At 46.1% G+C, this 18,688-nt stretch overlaps 1 protein-coding gene and 1 long non-coding RNA gene across 2 annotated transcripts in view; one reads left to right on the top strand and one right to left on the bottom strand.

Annotated features, from left to right (window-relative positions):
- The window catches only part of LOC137617719 (paxillin-like), a 204,877-nt gene that overhangs the window by 149,521 nt on the left and 36,668 nt on the right, over positions 1-18,688 (top strand). The gene's annotated exons all lie outside the window — the stretch shown is intronic.
- LOC137617046 (uncharacterized) lies at positions 1,413-17,659 on the bottom strand. The gene is made up of 3 exons (XR_011039558.1): positions 17,527-17,659; positions 2,146-2,393; positions 1,413-1,588 (listed from the first exon to the last, which is right to left on the bottom strand). It is a non-coding gene; the product is annotated as an uncharacterized lncRNA (long non-coding RNA).

Here is an 18,688-nt window from a genome sequence, read left to right as displayed (position 1 = left end):
GCTGCGACTGCTAGGGGTCGGGTGTCACAACCACTAGGACGCTCCAAAGAGCTAAAGCATGGTAGTGACAAGTTGCATACCTGCTTACGAAGAACTCAAGGGGGGACCACTCAAGAGAGGAAGCTCTCTCACACTGACAAGTTCAGCTTGAACGCTCACCCCAAGTGGATCGTAACCATGGCTGGAACTCTGAGGAGAACCTGCCTTCAGCTCCTTTGATGGGAAAGGAGCTGCAAAGGAAGTGTCGGCTTAGGCACAAGATCTGCTGACAGGACTCTGTTCCACAGGATAGGGGGAGAAGGTCGTGACCAACCCTTGTGGAGGCAGTAGTTCAAATCCTGATGTGCTCTAAGATTCAGCACCTACAATGGCTGTTTGTGGGGGAACCCGAAAGCCCCAAGGAAGGCCACACATGACACAAGGCATCAAGAGAGCTGGACTCCCGAGTGGCGTGCGCCGCCGCTTTGGTAGGGAAAACTACATGGTCCTCCAAACGCAAAGGCTATCCAGGGTTAAATGGACATAGCTCTTAATTGATCGTCCGACAGAGGTGGCCAAATGTGTAGTCAATGGGGAGGATTCGAGACACAAGAGTAAAACGTCAGGGCTTCTTCGACCTCGAAAAAGAACCAGAGGGAGAATAATCCCTCTTAGACTTCTTCTGTCACCTACCGTACTGATCCCAATGGGAGGATGGCCACTATCGACACTCATTGCAAAGAGAAGCCTGCGTGTAGGAGTGTCATCTGCTCACATGGCAAAAACGGTGAGAATACATCTCCTCAACAGACAAATATTGCCAGGACAAACCTGCATTGTTGCACTCCTCAGCATACCAGATAGGCTACACCTGCAAGAGATTTTACGGCAAGGCACGAATAATACACTGTGTTAGAGTGGGGTAGCTGGTATAACACCCACTAACTAGCGGAGTGTCGTTGATACCTAGCGTAAAAGTTTATGGCTATATGACAGCTACGCTGGAAATACATCCATAATAAAGAGCGAATGGTTTGTATTCATGTAGAAACAAATGCACTTTAAAATGTCTTTGCCATTACTTATGCTTAATCAGATTAGGTGTTATTTAACAAATTAGGGCCATCTCTTCTAAACCCACATTTTCAAATTAAAAATGTGGGGTCGTCTTACACGACTAATAACCTTACATGCCACATATGCAGTAATAGAAGTCTTTTACAGCAAACCCATGGATAATGACAGACTGCAAATAACTAGCTCCTTAATTTCCAGTCAAGCAAGAAATAACCACTAAAATAAAATACCACAACATTAAATATGAATCCAATCCTTTCTTACATCTTGATTCTACATTTCATGATACAATATGATGGTCTCCAAGCATTAGAAAAGTATTTACATACCTACTTTGCAAACGCACCTTGCTCCGCAGTTTGTGCCAAGGAAAACTCTTTCAGCATCCTTAATTTTCAGTTGCTACCTGGATACCACGAAGGACATCGGCGAATTATCTAATACTAAAACAAATGCATTTGCTCCCCATAACTTCAATGGATCAAGACATTGACAATCCGCTAACAATTGTGAGTAGTGCGCTCTACTGGCTCTGGTGGAATAAACATGAGTCATATGAGAAATATTATATGAACAAAGTAAACAGCTAATAATAAACATCAAGAATGCTTTCCAGGCTCTGAAAATTTATTCATTATTCCCATGTCCTAAGGCTAAAATATAGATGAACTGTTTTACAATGAAACAATAACAAAATATGTTAATAAAATATGAAATAGATATGAATACCTCTTATTATTATTACAAGCTAAGCTACAACCCTGGTTGTAATAGAATGATACAATCCCAATTACTACAACAAGGAGAATAGTCCAAGAGAAAAGGAAATCAGGGAATAGCAAACTATATACAGTATAAGTAATTAATATATATATACCGTAAATATTTTAAGATCAGTAACAACGTTAAGATAAAAGTCATATATAAACTATAAAACAAAACATGTCAATCTGCCAAACAAAAAGGCAATTACAAAAGGTTTGCACTTCTGAAGATCTACTGATTAAACAACAGTCTGAAGGTCGACGAAACTCATGGAGTCATTAAGTATTTTGTCTTGGAACATATACGGGATCAAGCGGAATTTACCTGTTCTTAATGAGTTCTGCAATGATTTCCGTGGCATTATTGCACTGCAAGAAACCTTACTCCTCCCCCATGACCTGGGTATCAGTTATTCAGTTCATGTTGATTGTAACAGCTTCTCTGTCTCGTCGATGGATACTCACGACTACATCATTCAAGGTCGTCTGAAAGGAGGTCTCTCATTACTATGGCATAGATCTTTGGATAAGTGCGTGAAACCAGTGACGTATCAAACTGACAGACTTCTCGCCCTGCAAGTAACGATCGAAGGTAAAACCATATTAGTGATTAATGCATATTTCCCCTGGGAGTGCCAGTCAAACTTTGATCAGTATTGTATATTGCTAGGAGAAGTTCAAGGTATTATTAATGATACCTCCGCTGACCATGTGTGCCTAATAGGAGATTTTAATGCGCACCCAACTAGACTTTTATAATGAATTACAGCATCTCTGTCTTCAACAGTCTCTCTAAATTAGCAATGTTGCCATCCTGCCTCCTTCCTCCTTTACTTGTATACAAAAGAGAAATAATATGTCCAACACATCCTGGCTTGATCATTGTATTACCACTGACCGCCTGCAGACCTCTATCACTGAATGTATTATACAATACGACCCCTACAGATCACATTTCATACACCCTCCCTCCCGGCGGTACCCATCCAAAGGGAGAGGCTACCATCCATCTCATGGGATTTCTCCAACCTCCAAAAATCCACTGCATTCAAACGCTTATCTGAAAGTAATCTCCGCTCAATAACTAGACCTGCTGAAGCCCTGCTCTGCAATAATCATAAGTGCTGCAATGAACAGCATAAAACACAACTAAAGGAATTCTATGTAAAAATAATAAATGGCTTACGGAGCTCGGGAAGAGACATGTTTAGACTCTCTAGAGGTAACCATCGAAAAATGACAAATTCGAAGATAATTTGTATTTTTCCTAACCATACAAACCTTAGCTATTTACAAAGGGTTTACTTTTAGCGCAGCTGAAATGACGAGCCAATAGTTTTTAACGAGGGTTAATTACCCCCGCGCTAGTTAGCGGGGGGTGGGGAAGGGTAGCTTGCTACCCCTCCCCCCTCCACACACCGGTGACTTGCTTCACTTCACTTAGAGGTAGGACTTGACTTGGGGGTCAGGGATGGCGGGCACATATGTGTAAATAGCTAAGGTTTGTATGGTTAGGAAAAGTACAAATTATCTTCAAATTTGTCATTTGTTCCGTAACCGAAATACAAACCACGCTATTTACAAAGGGTGACTTACCCCTTAGGAAGGGTGGAGAGTCCCCAGCCTTACTGACTTCGGCTTGCCCGGGGGCTCGATCCCTTAGTGAGCAGCACTAGAGAGAGGGAGCCCCTGTACCTCACAGGTTCCTAGCATCGCTAGGAACGAGTGGCCTACATAAGTAGTGTGAGGAGGAGAGTGTGACTCGTCCTATGAAGTTGACCTTGAGACCTTCAGATAGGAATTCTAGGATAGGACGTTCCCCATACCACCTCGTCAGGGTATGGGAGACGCAACAGTATTAAGCTTAATACTAGGAGCACAAAGAAGCATGGGTTACCTGCAGAGGTCGAGGTCAGCTATGCGAGGACCAGGATGCTGCTTCCCCAAGAGAGGGGAGAATGAAGAAAGAAGTAAGGGTCAGACATACTCTTTCATTCACACAGACTAAGACCGGGTAACAACGCCCTCAACCTACTGCTACTTGTCCAAAAAGGAGCCTGAGGTTAGACCAGCTGTTGTGCAGCCACCACAGGGCCGATAGAGAACGTATCGAGGCTCCTGTGGGTCACGTCTTGCAGGTAGTGGGCTGTGAAGGTCGTTTGACGCTTCCAGACCCCCGCTTGAAGTACCTGCGTCACAGAGAAGTTTCTCTTGAAGGCCAGGGCTGTAGCAATACCCCTGACATCGTGGGCCCGAGGGCGACGTGACGGAGGAGGGTCAGGATTCAGGGCATGGTGGATAACCCTTCGAATCCAAGCAGAGATGGTGTTCCTTGTGACCCTCCTCTTTGTCCTGCCTGTGCTCACAAACAAAGCTCGCACATGAGGACGGACTGCAGCCGTTCTCTTCAAGTAGTACCTCAGACACCTCACTGGGCATAGTAGCAGCTGGTCTGGGTCGTTTGTTACAGAACGGAGACTCGCGATCCTGAAAGAGTCGAACCGAGGATCCGGCACTCCAGGATTCTGAGTCTTGGCCACAAACTCAGGGACGAACCTGAACGTTACCTCCCCCCATCCCCTTGAATGGGCGATGTCGTACGAGAGACCATGAAGTTCACTAACTCGCTTGGCCGAGGCCAAGGCGAGTAGGAAAGCCGTCTTCCAAGACAGGTGGCGATCGGAGGCCTGGCGTAATGGCTCGAAGGGAGGTCTCTTGAGAGACCTGAGAACTCGAACCACGTTCCAAGGAGGGGGTCTCACTTCCGACTGGGGGCAGGTAAGCTCATAGCTACGTATGAGTAAAGAGAGTTCTAGCGATGAAGAAATATCCACGCCCTTCAATCTGAAGGCCAAGCTTAAGGCTGAGCGATAGCCTTTCACTGCCGAGACAGAAAGGCGCATTTCTTCTCGCAGATACACAAGGAAGTCCGCTATTGCTGGAATAGTGGCATCGAGTGGAGAGATACCCCTTCCACGACACCAACCACAAAAGACTCTCCACTTCGCTTGGTAGACTCCCTCAGAGGACCTTCGCAGGTGCCGAGACATTCTCTCCGCAACCTGTTGCGAAAAGCCTCTCTCCGCGAGGAGACGCTGGATAGTCTCCAGGCGTGAAGCCGAAGCGAGGCTACGGCCCTGTGAGGGACACCGGAGTGGGGTTGTCTGAGAAGCTCGTGTCGTGGAGGAAGCTCCCTTGGGAGTTCCGTCAGGAGTTGCAGAAGGTCTGGAAACCATTCCGCGTGATGCCATAGCGGAGCTACTAGAGTCATGGAACAGTTGACCGATAGTCTGGTCCTGTTGAGCACCCTTCTCATCAGACAGAATGGTGGGAAGGCGTACACGTCGATGTTGTCCCACCGTTGCTGGAAAGCATCTTGCCAGAGTGCCTTGGGGTCCGGGACTGGTGAGCAGTACAGGGGCAGCTTGAAGTTCAAGGCTGTCGCGAACAAGTCCACCGTCGGGGAACCCCACAAAGTCAGGACTTTGTTGGCTATCTGAGGATCCAAAGACCACTCGGTACTCGCTATCTGCGAAGCCCTGCTCAGACTGTCGGCGAGCACATTCCTCTTGCCAGGAATGAAGCGAGCTGATAGTGTTATCGAGTAGGTTTCGGTCCACCTCAGAGTCTCTACTGCAAGATGGGATAGCTGTTGCGAAAAAGTGCCTCCCTGCTTGTTGATATAAGCCACTACCGTGGTGTTGTCGCTCATCACCACCACGGAGTGACCCGCCAGGAACCGTTGGAACTGTTGAAGGGCCAGAAAGACGGCCTTCAATTCTAGCAGGTTGATGTGTAGGCACTTTTCTGATTCTGACCAAAGGCCTGAGGCCCTCTGGTTCAGAACGTGCGCCCCCCACCCTTCTTTTGACGCGTCCGAAAACAGAGTCAATTCCGGGGGAAGGACGAGAAGACTCACTCCCTTTCGCAGGTTCTCGTCGGCCAGCCACCACCGCAAGTCCGTCTGTTCCAGAGACCCCATTGGGATCAGAGTGTCCGGGGAATCGGATCCTTGATTCCACCGGGACTTGAGCCGCCATTGAAGGGATCTCATCCTGAGGCGGCTGTTTGGAACCAGACGGGCCAGGGAGGATAGGTGGCCCAAGAGACGCAACCACGATTGGGCGGGGAGTTCTTTTCGCCTGAGGAAAGGTTCCGCCACCCTCCTCAGCCTTGCTATCCGGTCGTCTGATGGAAAGGCTTTGTGGAGATTGGTGTCTATTAGCATGCCTAGATAAACCAGTCGTTGGGACGGCTGCAGAGAGGACTTCGAGGTTTACCATGATCCCCAGATCCTGGCAAAGATCTAGAAGCCTGTCTCGGTGTCGAAGAAGGGTCGACTCCGAGTCTGCTAGGATCAGCCAATCGTCTAGGTAACGAAGGAGACGAATGCCGTTCCTGTGCGCCCAAGTCGAAATCAGGGTGAACACTCTGGTGAACACCTGAGGAGCTGTGGAGAGACCGAAACACAGCACCTTGAACTGGTAGATCTTGTTGTCTAGGCAGAATCTCAGGTACTTCCTGGAAGACGGATAGATTGGGATCTGGAAGTACGCATCCTTTAGATCCAGTGTACACATGAAGTCTTGTGGTCTCACCGCAAGTCTGACCGTGTCTGCTGTCTCCATGCTGAACCGGGTTTGTTTGACAAACCTGTTCAGAGCAGAGAGATCTATGACGGGTCTCCAGCCTCCAGTAGCCTTCTTTACAAGAAAGAGTCGACTGAAGAAGCCTGGAGAGCCGTCCACGACCTCCTGGAGAGCACCCTTCTCGAACATGGTCTTGACTTCGGCCTGAAGGGCCAGCCCCTTTGCCGATCCCATGGCATAGGAGCTCAACGACACTGGATTCGCTGTCAGGGGAGGTTGAGAAGACGTGAACGGGACGCGATAACCTTGGCCGATCACTGAGATCGTCCAAGCATCGGCCCCGAGATGTTGCCACCTGCGGACGCAACGCTGAAGGCATCCCCCCACAGGTGGACACGCAGGGGGACTGCCACCCCTAGGGCTTGCGGCCGCGGCCGCCACCCCTAGAAGTCTTGCCTCCCCTGGAGGACTTACCACCCCTCTTGACCTTGGCTGGAAAGGGCTGGGGCTTAGACACCACTTTCTTAGCTGCCGGTGCCTGTTTTGGAGCCTTACGAGGCTGTTGCTGCTGTTGTGGCGGGGCTGGAGGCTTATAGGGCCGAGTTGTAAGGGCCCTGTGGAGGAGGGAGTCCGTGCTGGATTTCCTCCACCTCTCAGCCGTTCGCTCCAAGTCTTGAGGCTCAAACAGGCTCTCCCCCAGGACGGAGGCATGTCGGAGCCTACACACATCTACGGCGGGGACCTTCGGATGGAATCTCTCGGACACAGCATCGCGACGCTTCAACACCGAGTTGGCCCACAGGGTGGTAACCTGGTGCGCCAAGAACTCGATGGAGCGGGTGCCCGAGAGCAAGAAGGTCTCTAGGGCCTTCCTATTGGTCTCCTTGGACAAGTCCTCAGATCGCAATAGGATGCCCAGAGATCCTAACCAGAAGTCCAGCCACGAAGTGGCCTGCATGGCACACTTAGCGACCTTCTCGTGGTTAAGGATCTCTGCCGCCGAGAACGACACCTGCCGGGCAGAGAGTTTCTCCAAGGGAACTCCCTTCGCCAGCTCCTCCACAGAGTGATGGAGAGGAAGAGCGAGGTTGTGCTCACCCAGGATCTCGAAATACCTCCTCTGCTGAAGGCGAGGAGGAGGGATGAGTTTGTTCCCGGCAGTGGAACGACTGGAGGAGGCAAGAAGTGCGAGCTGAGCATTGGCCCTAGCTCTGGCACTCTTCAGCCCCCGAGACCAGGGCAGAGCTGCACTGGTCTTAGGGGCCTTCCGAACGTCGAACACTTCATCCAGAATCGTGTCTTTGCCTTCACGGGGGGGGATGACTGGATCCGTAAGACTGTTAAGTTGCCTTATCAGGCTTAGGACCTGCCAGAAGGCATGTTCGGACTCTTGCTGTTCTCCTCCCTGCGGGCTGGCAGCTAAGTCTCCTGCCCCAGGAATCTCTTCCTGGGGTGATACGTGGACATTCCCCTGGGTAGTCGTGGGTTCCTGTCGAATCCTTGCAGAGGATTTAGGGATGGTCTTGGAATCCTTGGGCTCCCTCCTAGGAGGGATACAGGATCCCAACAACGAGGTTCGAGGGGCCCCTTCCTCACGAGACGATTCTCCTGCCTGAAGCGAAGTCTCCCCCCCTGGTGCCGAGGGGAAGACTACCGGTCCACTGGACTCACCTGAGGACGGAAAGGCCTCGTCCACGGGAGAAGGAGAGAGTACTCGTGCAGGAGAGGGGACCCTCGAGACCGACCTCTTGGGAACCAACTTCGCCCTGGGGGAAGTCACCACGAAGTCCACTCCTCTCTTTCTCTTCAGCGTAGGAGAGACAGCCGCTGGTTTGTTACCCTGGCCGGCGAGTGCTGGTTTCATAACCCTCACTAACGCCCGTGCCAGCGGACCAAACCAAGTCTGCTGCTCAAAGGACACAGAGTCCGAAATCCTCGCTAAGGTGAAAGGGATCGGGCGATCCTTTGGAGTGGACACGACGGTACCTGCCTGAAAAGAAGGTGGGGAAGAATGCTGTAATGACCTGTCCTCGTCCTGCAATACCAACCTGTGCTTGGCTGGAGGTGATCCCGAGTGCCGTCTAGGAGCACGCGTCCCTGCTGCTACCACCGTGGAATTCGCCGCGAACTATGGTCGCGCGAGGGTGAACGGTCGCGCAAAGGCGAATGGTTGCGCGGGTGATCGCGCGGGCGCACAGGCGAGCGGTTGCGCGGGCGCGCAGGCGAGCGGTCGCGCGGGCGCGCAGGCGAGCGGTCGCAAGGGCGCGCAGGCGAGCGGTCGCAAGGGCGCGCAGGCGAGCGATCGCGCAGGCGAGCGATCGCGCAGGCGCGCAGGCGAGTGGGCGTGAGGGTGGGCAGGTAAATGAACACGTGTCCGAGGCGACGAACGCAAGCGATGGCGCGATGGCGCGACGGCGAGGGATCGTGCTGCCGCGTAGGTGAAGAAGATCGCTGGCGATAATGACCACGTGATGGTAAGCGATGGCGAGCAGCATGTGTAGGTGAATGATCGCGCGCAAGAGGGCGGTCGTTCAGGGTTGCGCGATGAGGAGCAGCATGCGTAAGCGGGCGATCGTTCAGGGTTGTGCGATGGCGAGCAGCATGCGCAGGTGAATGATCGCGTGAAAGGGTGCGATGGTGATCAGCATCCGCAGGAAGGCGATCGTTCAGGGTTGTGCGATGAGGAGCAGCATGCGTAAGCGGGCGATCGTGCAGGGTTGTGCGATGGCGAGCAGCATGCGCAGGTGAATGATCGCGTGAAAGGGTGCGATGGTGATCAGTATCCGCAGGAAGGCGATCGTTCAGGGTTGTGCGATGAGGAGCAGCATGCGTAAGCGGGCGATCGTGCAGGGTTGTGCGATGGCGAGCAGCATGCGCAGGTGAATGATCGCGAGAAAGGGTGCGATGGTGATCAGCATCCGCAGGAGGGCGATCGTTCAGGGTATTGCGATGAGGAGCAGCATGCGTAAGCGGGCGATCATGCAGGTTCGTGCGATGGCGGGCAGCATGTGAAGGTGATCGCTGGCGAACTGGTGATCGCTGGCGAGCTGGTGATCGCTGGCGAGCAGAAGGTCGACGCGTGTCCTGTGAGAGGATAGGTTCACGAGCAGGAACGGGAAGATCGCTGGCGCGTTGGCGAACATGTGTTTCTGACACACGCGCAGCACGATGTTGCGTAGCCACAGGACCAGGTGGATGGTGAGCAGGGAGTTCAGCAGGAACTAAAGGGTGGTCAGAGACCGCAGGGCGATGGTCCTCAAATGAGCGCTGACGCTCGGAAGAGAGCTGACAAGCAGGAGAGCGCTGGCGAGGGGGGCGAACATCAGGAGAGAGCCGACGAGCAGGTGAGCGTCGGCGAGCAGGAGAGTCTTGGCGAGCAGGAGATCGTCGACGAGCAGGAGATCGCTGGCGAGCAGGAGATCGCTGGCGAGCAGGAGATCGCTGGCGAGCAGGAGATCGCTGGCGAGCAGGAGATCGCTGGCGAGCAGGAGATCGCTGGCGAGCAGGAGAGCGCTTGTGCGCTGGCCCTGCTCGCGTAAGGGAAGAATCCCTTAGCCCCGAAGGGACCGTTGCCCGTCGGGTGACGAGTTCTCCAGAAGGCGAAGATCCGGCAGGAGATGGTGAGCGGTCTGCAGAGAGGTTCAAGGAGGGCGGAGCAGTCGGTTGAGGCTGACGAGGAGAGTCCCCCCCGGAGGACGAAGACCCAAAAAGGCGCCTCTTAGTCCCCCTGTAAGGAGAAGGGAGGCCCTTGTGGCGTAGAGGGCGGTGAGCCTTACGGCGGAGGCGGCCTCGGGGGAGATCGTCGGGACCATCGGTCCTCCGAAGGGGAGTCTCCTTCAAAACACTTCCCTCAGAAGGAAGCTGGGCAGCAGTCGAGACCGAAGGACTCACTTCCCCCTTCGAAGGATGCACGGAAGGAGGAGGAGAGCCTAGAGCACCATCACCAGCAACAGCACCTGCGTCGGAAGGCCCAGCCACGTCGGAGGCCTCTGTCACCACGACGTCGACAATAGACAGAGGGTCTACCTCCGCTACCACCGGCGACTGTTTAACAGCGGCCCCCAACGAGACAAGGTCAATAAGAGCGACCCTGGAGGGCAAGCCCTTAAGCCCCAGGGACGACCAAATCTGTAACAGATCATCACTGGATAAAGCATTATTATCAATAACCTCCCCCGGAGGAGGAGGGGGAACCGCCTCGCTATGGGAGGCGACGCCCTCTCCCCCCACCGAAGGTAGGGAAACAGAACAAGGGCCTGCGCTCCCACTCGGACGACTCTCCTTAGGAGGCGGACGAGGGGGAGCTTCGGAGGAGGTTTGGGCGGCGGAAGAAGAGTCCTGAGAACCTTCCTCCTTCAAGGCTAACCCCGGAGGAGAACGGTCTCTCTTGGACTTCTTCTTACGCCGACGGCCAAACCTCTCCCACTGGGAGGCAGACCACTCCCTGCACTCACGGCACATGTTATCCTGGTCGCACCGTCGGCCCCGACATTGAGGGTAGAGGGTGTGAGGATCCGTAATCACGTCCGACATGAAAGTCCCACAAGGACGGCCGGCAACTCCAGGGCATGTCCGCATATTAAATAAAAGAAAACAACTGAAGGTCAACTTCCAACCAATCACACAAGCTGAAAAGAAAAAGAAGAAAATTAAAGGCTGTCACGAAGGCGATGAACAGACACGTCTGATCACCGCCGAGCCAAAAGTGAAGTGAAGCAAGTCACCGGTGTGTGGAGGGGGGAGGGGTAGCAAGCTACCCTTCCCCACCCCCCGCTAACTAGCGCGGGGGTAATTAACCCTCGTTAAAAACTATTGGCTCGTCATTTCAGCTGCGCTAAAAGTAAACCCTTTGTAAATAGCGTGGTTTGTATTTCGGTTACGGAACAAATACCTGGTTAGAATGATTTAGTCAAAGACCTCTATGCACACTCTCGAGAAATGTTCCTTCTTTGGAGGAATGATGGTAGCCAGAGAGAAGGTCCCCTTGCTCTACAGATGAGGCAAGCGAAAGCACAGTTCAAACTTGCTCTTCGTTAATGTCGTAGCAACGAAAATCAGCTACTTCCCCCATCTTTGGAAAGAGATTAATTCACTACTGTAAAAGTCAAACAAATTATTCCAAAGAGTAGGGGATGCAGTTGGCGAAGAATCCATCGCAAGAATGTGGGGGGATCACTTTAGTACCATCCTAAATTGTATAAATGACCAAGATACCCAAAATAAAGTGGACATTCTCATCAATGTCAATATGGATTTTCAATATAGTGACCGTATCTCCCCGAGTGACATGTGCGAGGCTATCGAGAAATTACCTAGTAACAAGGCACCCGGCTGCGATGGCCTTCCTGCCGAGGCTTTAAAATTCTGCCACCCTATAATCTATATCCTATTTTCTGCACTATCTAATGCCTGTATATTACACCAATATCTCCCCGAAACCCTTCTACTTGTCCACTTAATACCTCTCATAAAAAACAAACTGAAGGATGCCAGTGACCCAGGAAACTACCGCACCATCGCCATCACAACAATTTCATAGAAAATATTTGAATCTCTTCTGTTCCGTCGCTTTGCACCCTTTCTCCACACCGCACACAATCAATTTGGTTTTAAGGCTAACCACTCGACTGACACCTGTATATATATTTTAAAGGAGATATTGAATTTCTATATATCTTCGGCCTCCCGTCTACTTATGTTTTGACGTGCGGTAGGCATTTGAAAGAGTAAACTATCTGAAACTCTTTTTGAAACTATGCAAAAGGGAACTCCTCTATATCTCATCGGCATATTATACCGTTGTTTCTCAACACAACAGTTCTGTGTCAAATGGGGCAATGTCCTTTCCCAACCATTCGATTCATCTAACGGTCTCGGGCAAGGAGGCATCCTCTCACCATATTTATTTAATGTTTACACAGACGATTTGAATATCAGACTGAATTCACTTCCCATTGGTTGTACGGCTAATGGCTTTACCATAAATAACCTTTGCTACGCTGACGATATGGTCCTCATCTCCCCCTCTGCCCAAGGCCTACAACGTCTTATCAACACCTGCAACGCATACGCTAATGAATATGACATAATCTATAACGAATCGAAGACAGTGCATGTCTGTCCTTCCTAGAGCGCTCCGATTCATAGAAGACACATATTAACCTCCCATACCATCAGCTAGCATTTGTCAATGATCTTCCTTACCTAGGTCACATCATTACGAAAGATTTAAAGGACACATCTGACATTAAAAACAGGTGATGTAAATTGTGTTGTCTAGGGAACATGGTAACGAGAGGATTTCCCTTCTACCGCCAAGATATAAAAAAACTCCTATTTCAAACCTACTGCTATAACGTATACGGCTGCTCGCTAAGGGAAAACTATACGCGCGAATCGATGAGACGTATCACAGTCATTCACAATGATATCCTAAGACGCCTCACCAATACCCCGAGGCACCATTCAGCTTCAGCGATGTTTCTTGAAAATAGACTGGATAACCTAAAAACCATCATTCGACGCTCTATAGTAGGTCTCTCCTCCCGCCTACAATCTAGTGAAAATCCCCTAATTCAAAATGTGCTTGCAAGTGCAGCGAGAACAAAATCCAAAATGTGGGAAACTTGGAATAAGGAAGCATCAGTACAATGAATTGTATTCACTAATCTTTGATAGTGTGGCTATGCCAAATCTTCATCACTAAATAACTTAGGTATAATACTCAGTAATGTTATGACAACGTGTTTTATTGTGTTATATCTTTGTTGTCTGGAAGTCGTGTATTTCCGACACACCACCTGCTCTGTGACTAGATCCCCACCCCCACCCCCCCATCAGAGTTCTATCATTATTCAAGTAAGTTTCATTGCCATTGCAATTTTTTTTCCTCTCGCTTTGTTTGCTGATATGTATGTTATCATAATCAAGCATTAATTCTACTGTGATTTTATTACCCAGACCTTAGAACTCTGTGGTCAACCTGCCAATTGATATTTGTAATGTATCACTGATATTATTGCATATCTCATCTTTTTTTAACGATGTCAAAAGTGTAAGATCACTGTACCCTTATTGTAACTCAGTATATGGCTTTTTCTGAAATGAAGATTATTATTATTATTACTATTATGAAAATCATTCCACAATCTGGTTACAGCTGGGCCAAAACCTCTGAAATACTGCGTGGTATTGAGCCTTATGGAGAAGGCATGGCTGTTAGAATTAACAACAAGTATATACAGTAATGAATACTACGTACAGGATGGTACAATCTGCGAACATCTTCACTTTACTTTTAGGGCTGCTTATCTGGTCCATTACAGCAGGAGAACCCTACTCTCTACGGGACCTCCACGGCCGTTTTATAATGTTCATTCGGGAGCATTTAACATTTCACAATGCGTATTGTTCGCTTATTGATTGATCATCACTATCAAAACACTCGCTGAATAAGAAAGTCTTCAGTTTCCTATTGAAAGCCTTACTATCTTCAATTATTTGGCTCTCTCGTGGGAGCCTATTGTATAGTCTAGGGGCAGCATATTTAAAGGCTCTAGAGTCTACAGTAGACATACATCTAGGTTCTAATAGTTTGAAACCATCTGTAACTATTCTCGTGTCAAGACGATTTGTTGGCTGCACAATACGTAGCAATTATCTTAGATATTTTGGACGACCGGTTCTGATAACTTGGTGGGTTATTGTACATATTTTAAACTCAATTCTTGCTTTAATCGGCAGCCAACGTAGATCAATTAGTATAGGGGTGTAATGAATGAACTGAATTACAAAAAATCTTGTGTAACGAACTGAAGGATGATGCTGAGATTAATAGGCATATCCAGATCAGGAATACCAAACTAAATAGACCGCAATTTTCTATACAACAACTTAAGAGACTTAGCAGCTGAAGACCAGACATGCAAACAATAATTGAAACAAGGCAGAATGTATGAATTAAAAATTTCATAAAAATAGTGATAAAAAATTTGAAGGACTTTCTCACTAAGCAAATTCTTTATGGATCTGATGAAACAGACCAAATGTGTTTCACAAAAGTAAATTAGCAATCAAGAATATAACCTAAATTTTAAAAGAATTGTATAGGCCTACACCAGTAGAGAGATATTATCAATGCAAAGATCTGTTGGGAAACCACTATCCTCAACCTACTTACAATCAGTTTTAGTTTTGTTAAGTTTCTATCAGAAATTAGTAGTTTCAAAGATACAAGTTCACTTGAAGAACAATGACTAATGGGGTATCATAGAGGGAAATCAGTTTTTGTTGAGGAAAACAAGTAAAAGACATCAAACCTCACCACACCCACCTATCATAGGCAGCTAAGTCCTACTCCCTTACCAAGGGAGGGGGGGGGAACCCTTGTGCTTCTACCTGACTTCTACCTGACAAGACATATCGCTTCAAAAACTTTCAATAAACCCCTAAGCACTATGCCTTAGCTTTTTACCTTTACCTTATTCAGAATAAGATGCCGCAGGTGGTGATTTTGCCTTTATTTTCTGCACTAATAACCAAAATTAGTCAACATAATATACTCTTTAAATTTATCAACACTGCAATGAAAAAAATTAAGGTTAGTTTCTCCTAAAAGAAACTTGACCTTACACTTGTTTGTTAAACACTAAAATTAACCAAAAAGTCAACAGAGAACACATCACATGTGCACATCAAACAAGTCATCACTATCAACTCTAACTGGTTTTCTGAAATTAAACTTAAATTCCAAGTACTGTACAAACATAAAGTTGATTGTATATGTTTAAAAAAGAAGAGCCAATCAGGTTTCATCATTAACGCAAATACCACACCTCGATATAAAAAAAAAAAATAAAAAAAACGTTAAACTATTAGGAGTCCCATTACATGACACTACAGATCTCTTGGGAACTTAGAGAAAAAAATCCCTATCATTAACATTACACAATAGTAAATACATCAGCAACTAGCAGTTTCCGATAATCCTATGTTTTTTTTTTTTTTTAATATTCTGATTAATAAGCTTCAGAAACAAAGAAAATGTAATTCATTCTTGCAGTTTAAACAGTAGTAAAAATTTAAAAGTAACATAGTTGGTTCCAGATATACAAAACAGGCTTCACTTCCAGTGTATATGTGCTAATTTGTCTGAAAATGGATAGGTATGGTCTTCACTCAATACACCTCTGCTGGCAGCTTTGGGTCAATTTTAGTAGAGAGACGTAAGGCCCTACTTCTAGGATGAGGCTAGTATAAGTGTACTTTTGACAAGTGAACATGTAGAACACTTCATCTAAATATTCCAAGCTTTGACCTCTAACACCATTTTCTAACCCTAAACCTATATATCATACATGGATCCAAGGTGGTTTTATACACAAATGGTACTTCGACCATTTAGCACACAACTAATTTTAGTGAAGTCCACAATTAGCAGAATTATAACTACAAGCCTGTAGGCTAAACTCTCACCTTTAAGCAACTGCCTGAGCAAAACTGTGCCCTATAATGAGCACCTCAAAAGCAGCATACCTGCATCCATGAATCCCTTACCAACTCAACCGTATTTGCTCCATGAAATTTGGGCCATTACTGGGGACATCCAGCAAGGTGAAACTAGGTAAAAAGCCTACAATTTGATGGATTTATGAATCTAAGCTATGCAGCCCACCAACAGGGTCCAATAGGCCATTCAGCACCAAAGTATAAATGGGGAGAAATCCCTGCAGCTATACTTAAGTAATGTTAAGAGATTGGACAGCAAAATTAAAGAAAATTAGGAAGATATAAAGGCGACTACACAGAGATGTAACCATTAAAAGAAGCCAATATCAAAAAGGAAAGGAAAAAGCAACAGAAGTACAGTAAATGGTTAAAAAATTTAGGCACCTCAGGCTGAGAGGATACTGTAAAAACCCTTTGGCGATTGTTTTCGTGCACCTTGGCCCTATCCCTTCAGCCAAGAGATAACTATCCCAGGGGACACTTTGCAATATCTGATGTCACAACACTGAATTGGATCGAAGCTAAGAATTTAGGGCAAAAGGATAAGCACTGGGGCATATAATGTTATTCAGTATCCTTGTCCAACAAGAGGAAATACCCACAGCTGACCTATGATGGAAAATTTACGGAATAAAGAAAGCACGGACGGAGATAAGGTTGAAGGCTAAATAAAGAGTAACTTATGGGGGTTGAAAAGAATGCTGCAAAAACTCTATATTATGCTGTACACAGATGGAATTAAGCCCTATGGACATGGGCCAACACTGTTCAAGACAGAGGGGGCTTTACCCTCCCTTTAGGCTAGTAGGCTTTCTCTAACCAGTCTTTACTGGTTCACTTATTCTTAAACTAGGCTTTTATTAGGGCCTAGTGTTATTAATTTTCATGCAATGCACCTTAGCCTTGGTATTGCTTCTCCAATAATGTATTAGCCTTAACTTTCTTAAAAGCAAATGCCTACTTTTCAAAACATTGCCTACCAGTGTTGAGAAAAATAGGTTCAAGCAAAGCTATGACAAGACAGTGGCTCAATTTGGAGAAAATATTTTTAGCACGTAGAATTAACCTAACAAAGGTGGAATCATAATCTCCGACAGCCCATAAAAATGTGATCCAGTTCATAATTTTCTCTATAAAAGAAAACTACAGTAGGACTTTAGGCACTGGAATTACATACTAAAGAAATGAACTTACTTAATTCTTGCTGATATTCGCCTAACGCAGACAGTAAAGAAACTAACGTCAATCAATAACTCGTGATAATATAACTAACGATAAAGACACTAACTTCTCCTTTCATGCAAATGTAAAATAACTCAAATTATCCCAACAGTGACAATAACTGGTGCCTATAGCCTACACTGGGCCTACGGTATACTTTACCATATATCTTCACATACCTCTCATGAATTGGGCATCCTAATATATCCAATGGTACTTTAAGTAAAAAAAATTATAAAGATATGCATCGCTTCGTTACGTGTCCTTTAAAAACTATCTTGATAACAGAAAAATCCAAGGAAACTACAAAAATGGCGGCTATGATATTACACTAACAACTAATAAACACTTACAAATTCCACATCATACGACAGATGTAAAATACTTACATGGTGGTAAATGGAGATGAATTAGTATTTGGCATTGTGCTTAGATAATTTGGTCTTATAATACACCTAAGCACACGAAAATACAGGAAGGACGAATTCTCCTTGGAAACCTTTTGAGAAAATGGGAAACAGGAAAGACACGGACGAAAATGACAGTTGACGACACCTATTGAGCAATGAAGCAACTATTGTAACATTGTTGCTGCGAAATAGCTAGAAAAAATGGAAACTGGCAACTTTTCATTGCTTACGTGGCATGTAATATCATAGTTTAAAGTAAAATACAAGTTTGTTTACTAATTCTATATGATAGAATTCTCTTTACTCTAATCATAATTCTATAAATAACTGGCAGTGGTGACAGAAACTAATAAGAAAAAAATAAAATATAAAATACTAAGTGAAACCTTTTGTATTAGGGCAATTTTTTAACAAGAAACTATTGTCTTAATTTCAAACTTACGTCTAAATTTATTTTTTTTCTTAATCACAGAATGTTTATTTGTATATTTTCATACTTAAAATAAATATTTTGTGAAACAAATATGTGATTTTCTAAATAGAGAGGAATTGCTTAAGGGTTTTGAAAAATCTGTTTTGGTATACAAAAGGGTGGGAAATACAAAATTATTTGTTTAAAGCCGTCAAAAAGAATTAAAACTTCAAGAAGAATAAATCGATATTAATATTGTTTAACCCTGATAAAGCAATACTCCACTATCGAATGGCATTACTATCTTTATACTTTGTAACTCATTAATTCATCTATTCTACGAAAGCAAAAGCATACGGATATTTATTCTAAAAACTATGAATTACAACTAACAATTATCATATGGTTGTTATTTTAAGAATTTTAAACCACACACGTAACCAGAAATATAGTTAATGGCAACTTTTTATTGAATATGGAGGAGATAGTCCCATAATTCGCAGTAGATTGCAAGATTTTGTATAATATCAATGTGAAAAAAAATACTTAGAGACACCCACACTTAGAGTTTATATGTAGCAGCAAGAGATAAATATCCTAAATTAATAATCAACATTAGTTTATTAACACCGTCTTCATTAAAAACCTACTATCCTAATTTCAAACTAAGGTGTAAATTTTAGACTACGTATGCTCTATATAAATGTACAAAAATAAAAGTAATGTCTT

The sequence above is a fragment of the Palaemon carinicauda genome, chromosome 23 (genome assembly GCF_036898095.1).
Source record: "Palaemon carinicauda isolate YSFRI2023 chromosome 23, ASM3689809v2, whole genome shotgun sequence".
NCBI classification, from domain to species: Eukaryota; Metazoa; Arthropoda; class Malacostraca; order Decapoda; family Palaemonidae; genus Palaemon; species Palaemon carinicauda.
Note: the sequence above shows the minus strand (reverse complement) of the source record. Positions and strands in the feature narration are given on the sequence as shown.